Source organism: Bombyx mandarina, chromosome 07 (genome assembly GCF_030267445.1).
Source record: "Bombyx mandarina strain Sakado chromosome 07, ASM3026744v2".
Classification (NCBI taxonomy): Eukaryota; Metazoa; Arthropoda; class Insecta; order Lepidoptera; family Bombycidae; genus Bombyx; species Bombyx mandarina.
In genome coordinates, this window is record NC_143214.1 from 2,613,783 (window position 1) to 2,628,953 (window position 15,171).

The 15,171-nt window shown below is 36.0% G+C and overlaps 1 non-coding gene across 1 annotated transcript; it reads right to left on the reverse strand.

Annotated features, from left to right (window-relative positions):
• Nucleotides 1–11,647: 11,647 nt before the first annotated feature.
• On the reverse strand, nt 11,648–11,766 carry LOC149502600 (5S ribosomal RNA). Its single transcript, XR_016323360.1, has one exon. It is a non-coding gene; the product is annotated as a 5S ribosomal RNA (ribosomal RNA).
• Nucleotides 11,767–15,171: the final 3,405 nt, after the last annotated feature.

Consider the following 15,171-nt stretch of genomic DNA (forward strand, 5'->3'; position numbering starts at 1 on the left):
TCTACCACAGGATCGGAAACACGACCCATTGAAAAGATCCGGCGAGAAACTCAGTAGGCTGTGTCTATGAGTTAATTTATTCGTCGAGCCCTTCGTCGTAAGCGGCAGGTTCGACGAGGACGGTGACCGGATTTGAAAGGTGAGACAACCGCTAAACTATAAAATTGTAACTTAGACCTCATGCTTCAAGGTGGGTGGGTGACTGCATTCACTTTGTGATGCAGCTTTCTGGCTGCTTTCCATAACTACTCTACATCAGATAGGCCATCCATCACCAGATGGTTCATCGGTCTATGCAATAAAAAAAAAACACAAAAGCTTACGTATACCAAAATATGGATATCTAAAATAACAATGAATCCTTGTTCCGCTTAGAGACATCTGTAATGAAATAGGGCTTAGAGGCGGAAATCGTGCACCGGAGAAGTCATTAATTAATTTCCGTGTAATAATCATAGTTAAAATCTCGTTTTTGTACCCGCCTCGTGGATAACCCTATTGTATTTTACGGATGTAGAGCGAACGGAATGAGCAAAGAACGAAGATCGAGTTATAGTGAGTTTTTTGTCAACATATTCAGAATATCGCCGAAATTACCGCTAACCGAATGCTGAGCTGTGAGATCAGATCAATCCGACGTTTTGAAGGGGGTCAAAATCATGTTGTGTTCAGAGATTCCGTTACCTACTAACATACATACGTCTGAAGCTAATAAAAGCGTATTAAAAAGAAATATAAGATTACAGTGCTGTACCGATAATCGTTACGTAGGCAATAAATAAATACTTCACAAGTTCCCGATTCTTGTCTCTTCCAAAATAAAGCAACATCTTTGGTCGTGCCACGCGGGCTTCGTATCATGTCTAATCGTAATAAATTAATTAAAAACAAAAATACAAATCGGAATATTAAATAAACTGCAGTTTTGATATGCGGCCATACTTCACTAAGAACCTGTTATTAAATTTGACGGTTCTGCGGGTTTGATTTAACTAATAGAGCTTAATTGCCGTGTAGTTGATGCGTAAACAACTTGTTTATGGTGGCTGTAACGTCAGAGATGTACTTTTTCATGTTGTTAATAAATTAATAAGCTTGTAATGAGGATTAAATTGATTCACTAACAGCTGGCTTTGAATTACCAAACAAAAGTAGTATAATCCCGTATCTGGAAAGCTAGAGCTGAATTTTTAAATTAATTCTAATTCAATCGGTTTTCGCGAGTCGTGTATATAATTAAAAATACTTTTACGGTTTTATTTAATTATTTTAATCGTTTTTAACCCTTTCAAATGCTTTCCGGTTTTAGTGATTAGAAACGATGATGGTGTTCCTCATTGAAATTTGAATATTGCGCTAACTACCGTCTAATTTTCTGTAAAATATTGATATTCACGTTCTTAGCAATTAAGAACTTACCATCGCACCCCCACTACCGGAGCAGAATTCATCCAGACTATCTGGAATCGCTGTGCTCATCCACAGTGCGTTACCTTAGGTTTTTTACCTTACCTTGTGGTTACCTTAGGCTTAGGTTTTTTTTTTACCCTACATAATCGTTGGTAGCCTAAGGTTGCTACTCTAACGGACTGATAAGTGAGCTCGCGGTCTCAACCTGTGAGAGATTGCTAGCACTGAACATATGTGTCTATGGGTTAGTTCGCACTTCGAACTTTTCGTAGTAATAGACGAGCTCGATAAGGATGGCGATTGGTGATTGAAGAGCCTTAAAAAAACCGAGAGAAAACCGTAGATATAGATATGTAATTAGCGGTGGCCACGATGAGTGGGTTATGGTGTCGCGCCGCTTTATGAAAATAGTGTTCTAACGCCTACCTTTGTATCGGTTCTGGAATAAGGTCGTTGTGAATATCAAAGCTTGGGAATGAAGGGTGTTTCCCGAGCTCTATTACATGTTCTTCTTTAAACGATTTCTTCAAAAATTTTATTGCTATATTTCATCTATATTTTTATTTTTTTTCGAGTTTTAACTGACTTACAGATTGACGTTAAAGGCATTGTTTAGTGTGTGGTAAATCTTGTTAGGTAATTCGATTCTTACAAATCTGCTTTTAATTTTCTCAAATATATTCTGCTACACCTGGTAGGTTTCTCACGTTTGAAATGTCAGCTTTCGACTATCGTAAAAATCGTGAATCGATCGTAAAAAAATCGCAAAATCATCTCGAAAAATTCATCGATCGATCACAATGGGACATTACCTTTTTATTGCCTCTAATGAATAAAGTTTAAAAAAAACTATCAATCCACACACGGCACTAACAGTCTATTAAATAATAAAAAAGTTTAAGGTAACATAAAAATTTGTAAGCCTTGCCTTTGTTGTTATTATTTCGTTTTCTCTCTTTTGTAAACGGTACGTGTGGGGTGAAAAAAGATGCGTCATTAACTGTGAACTTGCCCTCTTTTTGAACACTAATCTTTGACACGGTTAACCGATGTACGTTACAAATAATATAAACCAATTTCGGCTTTATGGTTTATAGTAACAGAGTCTAAATTAGCATCGAGTATATGCTACGAGTACTTGACGTTTTAGATGAAGTCGATCCTAATCGGGATCATAGTTGAATCAAAGCATGACCAATTTGTAAAAAGTGGTTGTTTTGTATCAAAACTTTTGACTTACATTGTGGTCGATTTTTTTTCTTTATGTTTTTAAATTGTCACAGCCCTTATTACGGTACCCTTCATGTATTAGCCCCACGGTAATATTACATTAAAATTATTAAACAGTAAAATATATACTTTTGATTTCATGTCCCAAAATTATCTTCTAACACTTCTAACAGTGCAGGCAGACTCACGGTTTCGAAGTGTTTTTCTAGTTCTTTAAGCATCACAATATGAAAGTCGCAACCGATCTTAAGTCATGAAATCGAAGTTTTTATAATAGCAGCACTTACACGATTGAGTGTGCTTATTGCGAGTTTTTTAACTACTCGATCGCGTAAAAGCTAACTCAAATTTGTAGGGAGTTGAAACAGGGTCCCTATGTTTGCTGCTAGGGGCTCTGAATGGATGATAGCTTTTGAAATCAACAGTATGGTAATACTTATCCGTTCATACTTCCACCAGAAATAACGAGATAAGTACGATGTAGTTTAAAAACAACAAAAGAAAACGCTCTTAAATAGCAAATCTAACTAAAAAATATTTTCAGTACATTTAATACTGTTAAAACTGGTCAAACTATTAGAGATAAGTTATAAAATTATTGTATTATCATCAGTATTGGCTCGTGTGCAAATTTTAAAGTTAACTTACGTCTTGAAGTCGATAAAAATAACGATCAATCATTATTTTACATAAAACAAAAATACATTTTTTTATTGCCTAGATAGGTGGACGAGCTCACAGGCCACCTGGTGTTAAGTACCGGAGCCCATAGACATCTACAACATAAATTCCTCCACCCAATTTGACTTGAGATATAAGTTCTAAGGTCTCAGTATAGTTACAACGGCTGCCCCACCCTTCAAACCGAAACGCTACTGCTTCACGACAGAAATAGGCACGGTGGTGGTACCTACCCGTGCGGACTCACAAGAGGTTCTACCACCAGTAAAAGCCAAGCTAATACCAAGCTAATAAAAAAGTGTGTTTAAAACTAATAATTACGCGTTTGATCACCATACATAACACACATGTAATTATATCAAATGGTAAACAATCATGTTCGTCCCCAACTTAGTACACGTCAAAACCAATCAGATAACAAGTATCAATCAGGGGAAATTTGCAAACAAATCACAATATTCATGACACTCTCATTCGGTAGCTGATAATACGCATGCAAACTGATAATTAACACATTAACATCCGAATAAAGCCAACAAAAGGTGTGTCCCGGGCAACGTGATTCGGTTAACGTGCGCTACGACTGCGGAGAGATAATGTATGTACGGTCGATGAGGGTGCGATAGTTCAATATTAAAAACACGAATTCGCTCTGCCCCTGGCATTGCTGAAGTCCATGGGTGACGGTAACCACTGGCTAACAGGCGGGCCGTATGCTCGTCTGCATACAACGACAATAAAAAAAAATTAAACCAACTCCCACAAAAAAAAGAGTACCTATGTAATCAATGTACCCATAGATAGAATGCATTGAGTTCCTCTCTAATCTCGATCTACTGAGTGGGTCGCGATTCCGATCCGGTGGTAGATTCAGCGAAGCACTGCTCTTGATAGGGCTGGTGTTAGCAAATTCTTTCAGCTTGAGCCCCTGAGTTCACCTACCTGTCCGGTCATAGCCGGAATAGCCTCCTAGCCTAACAGCGAATGGGTAAGGAGAAAATGCCGTCTTCGCTTCACGGTAACCATCGCCAAATAACAAACATAATTTTCATTTTATAAAAAAAAAAATATAACCGCATTCGTTCCAAGTTTTATAAGTTACGTGAACCGTGCACTTTATTCATTCGCATAGCTTTTACCAACCCACTCGCGTCTGAAGTGGTCTGATTACCCTATTTATTCTATCAAGTTGGTAATTGTTTATTGAATGAGCTTCACCGAGGCCCGCCATTAGGCATATTGTTCCTTTGTTTAACTATTGTACGGGATTCGTGTGTGAGATGGGATGGTTAGAACATTGTTTGGTTATGTTGGTACCTATGCGTGACGTAAACACAATTCTGTCCTATAGATATGGACTCGCTTTTCTGAGAATATGCGCGCTGATACTCCATTTTATTTTTTTGCTCGGATAGGTGGACAAGCTCACGGCCTACCTGGTTTTAAGTGGGCACCGGAGCCCATAGACATCAACCACGTAAATATGCCGCCACCCACCCTGAAACATGAGTTCTAAGTCTCAGTTTTGACAGTACAACGGCTGCTCCACCCTTGAAATCGAAACTCATAACTGTCTCGCGGTGGAAACGGTAGGCATCAGCTTGGCTCTGGCCCTGGTATTGCTGAAGGCTATAGGCGACGATAACCACTCACCATTAGGCCGTATGATTGTATGCATACAGGGGCAATTCAAAAAAAAAAAATAGATAGGGTACTAACCTACCGGTACAGGCTTACAATATACCCTACCACCAGTAAAATTTGATAGGCTGACGACTTGTAGGACAGGATATCATGAGGCAATCAACAATTTTGAAATGGTGAAGTTTCTATTATGATCCAGTAAAATCACAATTTCAAGTTTCAAGGCATCTTGTATTCACTTGTTAAAAATATGACACAATCAAATTACGTATAGTTTTATATATATGCGAATGTACTGTTTTTGTGTAGCGTACCGAGAAGTTAATTTTTTTCGATCTTATAAAAAGGCCCGCTCGCTTATTTTATGTCTAAGGATAGCTTTAAAAACTAACTTCCCTGCGAAATTCCACCTTTACGATTCGACGCGCCAATAAAATGTAAAATGTCATCATTACGAGGAAAGTAAAATAAATAAATAAAAAAATCTATAAAAAAACAACATTCCCACGACATAGAATCAATAAAAACACTTTGACACTGTAATGACGTAGGCAACCGCGGATAATAACACAGCACCAATATTTACAAGGTCAAAACCTCCGCAAAAAAGTGGGGTGGAAAAAAAACCGACGGAAACCGAAATTGAATGATTTCAGGGTAAAATAAAAACATTATTTATTGCAGATGGGTCCTTTAGAGTATTTTGGGCGTAACGGTAAAGCCAAATTTAAACAAAACTTTATCTTAAAATTGAATTTGGGCAAACAGTAAATAAAATGAACGGTAGGTATATTAAGTTGATTAATGCAATAAAAACAAAACAATTTGTATTGATAGTTAAAATATTAAACAACGAAATCTAGACCATGTTTTTTCGTTTAAAAAGATCTTAGCATTTTGTTTCAAAGTTTCATCTATACTCTAGTTAGTTAATTAATAAAATTTTGTATTGAATGCTATATTCTTGGTTGACCAATATACTTGAGTATACCACAATAGAATAGGATCATCGACGAGCTATATAATTATAATATAATATGTATGTATAGGTGTTATCCAAGTTTCATCTATTTTTTAAAGCGCCCTTGTAGGGAGACCAGCATACGTTCCAAATGGATAGTAATTGGCAAAAAATACCTTTGGAAGCGAGCGCACTGTGGATGAACGTAGTAGCTAATAGAGGTATTTCACATATTAAGGTCACATAGAATCAGGTTTTAGTGCTGAAGGACAAGAGAGAATGCAATGTTGCTGACGAGGATGTCGAAGACAGAGCGAAGTGGAGGAGTAAAGTCAGGAAAGCTGACCCCACCACCATGTGGGATAAATAGCTGGGAAGAGAGAGATAGAATCGGGTTTTACAAACGGATATATAATTAAAAACACTTTTTTTTCTACTACCTTTACTAGAAAAAGTAGTAGAAAAAAAGGGTTTTTTAACCTCGAGGGGTTATTCTAGATTCACCGAACTTAGTAGGTGAGCTCACGGCTCTCAAACTGGGAGTGTTGCTAACACTGGCCCTAGCAGTGCTTTACAGAATTTACCACCGCATCGGAAACGCGACCCACTGAGAAGATCCGACGAGAGACTTAGTAGGCTCAAAAAAAAAAACACTACATACAAATTCATTGAATAAAAAAATTGCTTGACGTTCATTGTTATAGTCAGAAAGGTGCCACACTTATTTCAACTTTGCGACCCTAATGAACCCATATTTTTTTGTATCCGTTTTTATAAAAACTTGTTTGACCCACAACGTCTCATGAAAGCGTTAGACCGTGTATTTTAATGACAACATGATTATAATCTTGTTTTTTTCTATGACAAAATCAGCCTTTGATAAATTGTTTTTATTTGGACTATCGTAGCGCGTATTGTACGTAAATTTGGATCCGTATGAAATTTGATGTGAGCGTGTATAGTAAAAAAATAGTTTAAAAGGGTTTTATATCATTTAAAAATATAAAGTATAAAAGACTTTATGAGAATATCGCTTTAAAAAGCACTTACAAAAAATAGGTTGCTATCAGTGGTGGTTTGTGTCGTAGGCACTCAGGCGGTTAGGGCTCCAGAGTAAGATTAATATAAGAATGAATGCTTACTGCATCAGACACTTAACCTAGTTACACAAAAACTACATTTTAAGGTTATTTAAATTACTTTTACTAAGTAATTCGTAAGTGTAGTTTACCTTTATTATTTACTAGCTGACCCGGCAGAATTCGTAATGCTTCAATCGATAAATAATAGACCTAAACTTTTGTTTAAAATAAACTTACAACAAACAAAAGAGGACACATCAAAGGAAAAACAAAATTGTTATTTCTATTAATTCCTAGCATTTTCATAATTATCTACCTTTTAAACCTTCAGTGGACTTTCACAAATAATTCAAGACGAAAATTAGCCAAATCGGTCCAGCCATTTACGAGTTTTAGCGAGACTAACAAACAGCAATTCATTTTTATATTTAAAGAAGGAGAAGATAGAAGATACGAATCGCGAAAACCGAATAAAATATTGTAATTTATTAAGGTGATGTTATTATTTTTCTTATGGTGTAAAACTTTCATTAGCCATTAGCAAGTACCGGCTTTGTCAAGCCTCAGACATTGCTGATGCCCATGAGCGGCGGTGACTACTTACCGTCAGGTGGGACATAGGCTGGTCTACTTCCGGAGGCAATAAAAACAAAGGAAAAAAATCAAAACATTGTTCAAAAATCATAACAAAATTGACTAAGTAGGTCTTCATGCCCACTGAGTTTCTCGCCGGATCTTTTCAGTGGGTCGCGATTCCGATCCGGTGGTAGATTCTGCGAAGCACTAAAAAAAAGGTCTTCATAAAAAAAATAATGTTAAATAATTTTTTTTAATACGATTCCCTTTAATGTGTACATTTTAGACAAAAAAACTATGCTTGCGAGATTTGATCCCCGGTATATTTAAAATAATCAATCGATACGAATGCATCGGCCATCTTTTAGGCCAAACGATCGTATTAAAGTGATACACAAACCAACTTTGCTTTGGCTTTATGCATAAATAAAACACGGAAGTGTTTACAAACTAGAACAAGTGCACAACAGTAACCAACTGTTAATCTCCCTGATGATAAATGGCGGTCCTTTGCTCTACATCGAACTTTTTATATACAGCGGGTTGCTTTATCATCAGTTTTTTATTTATTGCTTAAATGCTTGGACGAGCTCACAGCCCACCTGGTGTTAACTGTTAAGTGGGTACTAGAGCCCATAGACATCTACAACTTAAATGCGCCACCCACCTTCAGATGTAAGTTCTAAGGTCTCAAGTATAGTTACAGTGTTTTGATTATTTTTTATTGACTTTGTATGCTGATGCGCATACGGCCCAGCTGATGGTAAGTGTTTACCGTCAGAAATTCCAGAGGCACAACCAAGTCGCTGAGTCCAATTGAGTACTCTCCGCAAGCAGTGATCATTTACTATCACATAGGCCGCATGTTCGTTTACAAAGACATTGAAAAAAAATAAAACATCTCATGAATACAAACTTTATATTAATTCGACCAATATGCCACGGGTCTCTCTACTCTTAGAGACTGATGTGGACCACTGGTGGTAGGATCTCTTGTGAGTCCGTGCGGCTAGGTACCACCGCCCTGCCTGTATCTGCCGTGAAGCAGTAATGCGTTTCGGTTTGAAGGGTGGGGCAGCCGTTGTAACTATACCTGAGACCTTAGAACTTATGTCTCAAGGTGGGTGGCGCATTTACGTTGCAGATGTCTATGGGCTCGAGTAACCACTTAACACCAGGTGGACTGTGAGCTCGTCCACCCATCTAAGCAATAATAAAAAATATTAAAAAATTGTTTGAGATGATTCTATCATACCATCGAACCGCCCGCCACTGGAGCAGAGCTTATCCATACTACCTGGAGCCACCGCGTTCATCCACAGTGCGTTTCCGGAGATGTTTTTTGGCACGTACCATCTGGCTTTGGAATGAGCTCCCATCCACAGTATTTCCCGAGCGCCAAGACATGTACTTTTTCAAACGAAGCTTCTGGAGAGTACTTAACGATAAACAGACCGTGCGAAAGACAATTCCAAGATTTCACGAAGCAATTCGGGCTAAAACCAAGCTCTCCGTAAATTTGTGGCTTATAAATGTAGTATTTATAAAAAAAAACAATTTTAAGGTCTAGTTGTCTAGTAAATAAATTCTAGTGGTCCCGCAGTAGTCGAAATTCGACTATAATTAATTGGAATTGTAAGTTTGTACACTATTATGATTGTATTTTATACTTCTACTAGCGACCCGCCCTCGCTTCGCTTCGGAAACATTAAAACACACATGAAACCAAAAAAAAAAAATTAAAAAAAGTAGCCTATGTTCATCAGGGACAATGTCGGCGTCTAATGGAAAAATAATTTTTCAAATCGGTCCAGTAGTTTTGGAGCCTATTCGAAACAAACAAACAAACAAATATTTCCTCTTTATAATATTAAGTATAGATAATCACAAATTTCGCCAAGGCTACTCTATAAAAAAATATTAATAAAGACAAACAATATTTAATCTATTCTTAATTTGACCACAGACGTCAAGAACAAAAGTTTGACAATAAATAGAATGCATGCGTGTGTGCGTCAAATACATGGTATGTAGTGTGTGTAATGTTTTCTTTATTGATTTAATGTATCTTTAATGCATTATTTTAAAAAGATATTAGCATTGTGCACTTCTTCTCTATATTCTCTATAAGTGTGGAAAATTTCATACTCCTCCGTCCGCGAAATTTTCGTAAAAAGGGATACAAAGTTTTTGCTTCACGTATTAATATATAGATAGAGATCACAAAAAAAATGACAATTTACATTTTTTTATTATTATCCTAGCACTACCTGTGTGTATAATGGTCGTGACTTAACAAACGTCGTAGAGATTATGTGCGTAACTGTATTAAACAGCTTACGAGTACTTAGTATCGATTGTTGGGTATTGAAAAAATAATACATGCATAAATTTTATGTATGTATATAAAATATGTATTTTTACGAAAGTTCAATGACCTTTGTACTTTTTTATTTTATTGCTTTGATGGCATTAAGTGGTTATTGGAACCCATAGACATCTATAACGTAAATGCGCCACCCACATTGAGATATAAGTTCTAAGGTCTTAAGTATAGTTACAACAGCCGCCCCACCCCTCAAACCGAAACGCATTACTGCTTCACGGCAGAAACAGGCAGGGTGGTGGTACCTACACGTGCGGACTCATAAAAGGTCCTACCGCCACTACTTTTGACAGTTTTGTCGGAAAATTTATTTGTAACTTCTAAATGAAAAAGAAGAGCCTGAAGATTCATCCTGTTCTAAAATATCAGATCGATTCCATAGTGTCTATGTTCCATACCAATGATTCTCGATCATTTTTGTCGCAGTACATTTTTATTGAATTCAAAATCTGACAGCAAACAAAGAAAAGCTTACTACAAATTTCACAAGCAAATTTCGATTAATCACCATTTAATAATCAAAATACTTTTAATGAGAAATATATAGGCACATTATTTCTGAAATTTGGAGGTACTCTTTTAAACGTATGCGGCAAATTGCAAACCAAAGTGTCGCGACACGGTGGTTCAGAATAACTGTTCTATAAATATGAAATAACTCGTCCTAACTGATTTATTAAAGCAGAGTCCTATCAACGGGCTAAAATTTTGAAAATTTGGGAGTTGTTACCTTTTATGTTGTAAAAATATTGACTCACTCATCATCATAATAGTCGGTTGCTCTTGGCAGAGCAATCGTGGTCATGTGGAATTCTTGTTTATTAAAGCCTTGATAGATGTTATCCATAGTCATCGTGGCCCAAAGGATAAGACGTCCGGTGCATTCGTATGTAGCGATGCACCAGTGTTCGGATCCCGCAGGCGAGTACCATTTTTTCTAATGAAATACGTACTTAACAAATGTTCACGATTGACTTTCACGGTGAAGGAATAACATCGTGTAATAAAATCAAACCCGCAAAATTATAATTTGCGTAATTACTGGTGGTAGGACCTCTTGTGAGTCCGCGCGGGTGGGTACCACCACCCTGCCTATTTCTGCCGTGAAGCAGTAATGCGTTTCGGTTTGAAGGGTGGGGCAGCCGTTGTAACTATACTTGAGACCTTAGAACTTGTATCTCAAGGTGGGTGGCGCATTTACGTTGTGGATGTATATGGGCTCCAGTAACCACTTAACACCAGGTGGGCTGTGAGCTCGTCCACCCATATAAGCAATAAAAAAAAATATTGCGAACTGAGGCTTGGCGCACGCACTCGTTAAGTGAGGTTTCAGTAAGGTCTTTCACCTGATCAGTCCAGCGCATGGGAATTCGTCCACGTGATCTCTTACCATTGACCCTACCCTGAACAACAAGTTTCTCGATAGACTCTGATGGCCGTCGCGATACTTGTCCAAAATATCGAAGAATGCTGGATTGCACTGTTGACGACAACCTTTGAGAGATATTTAGTTCTTTTAGGATCGACGCGTTGGTGCGATGGGATGTTGACTCACTAATATCATAAAATATGAAATGTTTATTTAGTGAAATAAATTGTACTTGTTTATTAATACATACAGTAGTACATATAGTAAAAATGCCTTTGTTACAAAAAAAAAACTTTTGAAGACAAAAAAGCCAACATCACGTGGTGTTCCCAGGCGGTCACCCATCCAAGTACTGACCACGCCCGACGTTGCTTGACTTCGGTGATCGGACGAGAACCGGTGTTTTCAACGTGGTATGGACGTTGACGGTTGTAAGATACAAATTATTGTTGTTAACGTAATCATTCTCATAGTTCGTCTTTGTGTATTTCATAGCTAATAACGATGTCATATTATTACGTGTACAAGTTATTATAGGAACACTGTTCACATAACAGAAATATAATAATATAACGTACATATTACGGTATGAGTGAAGATAAATATTATTCTTTTTACACGCTTTATATTAGCTTCACTTTCATGTGTGTTTTTATGTTTGTAACTGACTCCTTTAGACGCGATTTTGACCCACTTTAAACGGCCAGATTTCATTCCAACTTTTTAGATTTATCGAAGACAATACACTAATTTGATAAGATTATTCCATTATTCAATTAGAAAAATAAGATTTTTGCCAATTTATATAATTTTTATCTATAGTCGATAAGACAGGAGTTGATGTCAAAGTACTTAATAGTTTTAAAAATACGCTTTTATAGAAAATGTCATTAAAAAATTAAAAATAAATAATAGTTTAAAGAAACTTATAAACACGCATTATATAAAGTTCGACTAAAAAATAGAACATAAATTTGAATATTTTTATATTGAAAATAGTGTAAAATATATTTTATTTAAAAAAAAGCTTGGGGTGCTTTTTAAGATATTATTGAAATAATAATTCTTCTACTCACATCTGTCAGAAAAATATTTATAACTAATAACACCATGCACTCCACGCTTTTTTACAATAAAATATATTTTACACTATTTTCAATTTAAATTTATTAAAATTTATTTATTCGCTACCTAGTTGCTGGTAGCCTAAGCTATACAATCTGCTCACGGACCGATATTCTCAAATTTTAGATATGTCTCGAATTTATGCTTTCCAAATATTAAGTAAGGGATTATTTGCTACCATCATGGTAGGACGCTATGATCCAGACGGATAGTTAGTTACCAGTAACACGGGCAGTTTGTAGAATGACTTTTGTAAAATAAAATTTAAGAGCCAAACTTATAGTCATAGCTCTGATAGTCATAAAACTGCAATGTTTGCTTCTAGACCACGAATACAGGCTCATGTACCCAACAGAAACATTTCTGCTCCGGATCCACAACGCCCATCGTAGAAAATTACCTAATATTTCCGAACACTGTCAATTTGGCACGTTAAGTACATAATACTATACACAAATAAAGCCTTTGACTGCATTCAGTAATACCAAGTACACATACAGGCCGAAACGCGTATTAAGCTCGCACACAAATATTCGGACAAAGGTACTATCGCAAACACAATTGTTGCCTTATACAGAAATAAGTCTAAGAAACAGCGTATGTCAGGATCTATCTGAATGTATATTATAAATGATTACCTATGATAAACAGCACTTATAGCGTAAATTTCCATAAAAAATACAAAGAAATATAGAAGACTACACGTGTTTTATTAATGAAATCAATAGGATTTTTTTAAATTGATTTCTATATTCCGATTATTACAATTACAACTTTTTTTAAAAATCAAATCAACATTAATTATAAATTATAAATATAAATGTTATTGTTCCTGACGGTACCAGGCCGCAGATTAACATTTGTCGGCGCATCGCACGCTCGATTGAAATCTACCTTGCACAGAATTAGGCCTGCCGTATTCTAACCAACCATAATTCGATGTTTGATTTTCAACTAAACATCGACATGAAAATGATAATATTGGTTCCGTAAATACGAATTAGGGACGTAGCTGCATCATTTACCCGTTTTTCCAAAGAGGCAGCCATTAAGTCTATTCTAAATAGAGCCTACAGCTTTAAGAGGCAGCAAAACTCAGTTGAGGATCTTCCCACTGTCGTCCCTTAAGAATGTGGAGAGGTTTTGGAACGAAGTTCCTTATGTGACGATGCGGAGGGGTACCCTAACCGGGAAAAAACGTCCGTAACGTAAGATTTTTATTAGTAATGCACACAGTGTACGACTTGACTTTATAATAACTTACAAAAAATAACAATTTTTTTATCATATATTTCGTATAAATCATTGTGAATAAAATAAAGTTGATAGCTTTGTAGTTTTTATTTTATTTTTATCAATAAAAATATCATAATAAAAATGTATACCCGAATAATTATTTTCTTTATACCTCGAATAGAACTTAAAATTAAAAATTTTATATTAGGGAACTTCGTTCCTATCCGGTGACCCACGACACCACACATCTTTTTAATTGTAGATGTTGTAGAAGTTATTTTTATTAGACTTTACAGAAGAGGACTTTGATAGTATGGACGAACGCTGCTCTATTATTATACAACTTGGACTGAGGACCTTCGAATTGGAAATTGCTTATCATAGCAAGGTGGCAGCACTTTGTGATTTTCATGAGCTCTGTTAACCACATAATACTCATTCTTGAATATCTCGTTTCCTCTAAGCCTTCTATTTTGAATAATAATAAACATTTATTCCAAACATAAATTTACCAAAAATTTTAAAAAAAATAAAAGAAAAACAACGAGGCTTGGAAATGGTTACGGCTCAGCAATGCCTAACAGTACCGAGAAAATCGGTACTGGGGCGGTGATTTTTCGCCGGCACCTGCGGAGGGACGTGCGCACCAGCATCAGACCGACCAATCATTATCTGAGCTTAGAATAACAACAACAATAACAATAAAAACAATGAAATACATATTATTATATTAAATTATAAAAAAAATACAATTACAATGCACAATTACAGTACGGTGAATACTAGTTGTTTTTTTGTTCCATTTTGAAGATGATGAGATAATACCATTGTCTGTTAATAGGAACTAGTGATCCCGCAGTAGTCGAAATTCGACTATAATTAATTTGAATTGTAAGTTTGTACACTATTATCATTGTTTTTTATACTTCTATAATCACAAATTTCGCCAAGACTACATACACTATAAAAAATATTAACAAAGACAAACAATATTTAATCTATTCTCAATTTGACAACAGACGTCAAGAATAAAAGCTTGACAATAAATAGTATGTATGTGCGTCAAATACATGATGTGTAGTGTGTGTAATGTTTTCTTTATTGGTTTAATGTATGTTTTATGCATTATTTAAAAAAAAATATTAGCATTGTGCACTTCTTCTCTATATTCTCTATAGGTGTGGAAAATTTCATAATCCTCCGTCCGCGCAATTTTCGTAAAAAGGGATACAAAGTTTTTGTTTCACGTATTAATATAAATATCACATTTGACGCAAACACTAAATTCTAAAAGCTGCACTCGTCTCATCGGCTGCTTTATCCGCAAAGCCCTAGATCGTTATCGCATACAAGGATTATTGTTTACAAAGCCCACGGCTAGATGGCTTGCATTAGTTAAGTCAATACAATCTGAGTCTGCGATTGAATCCGCTTACAATCGCCCCTAACGTTAGTGATGAACGCAAACACG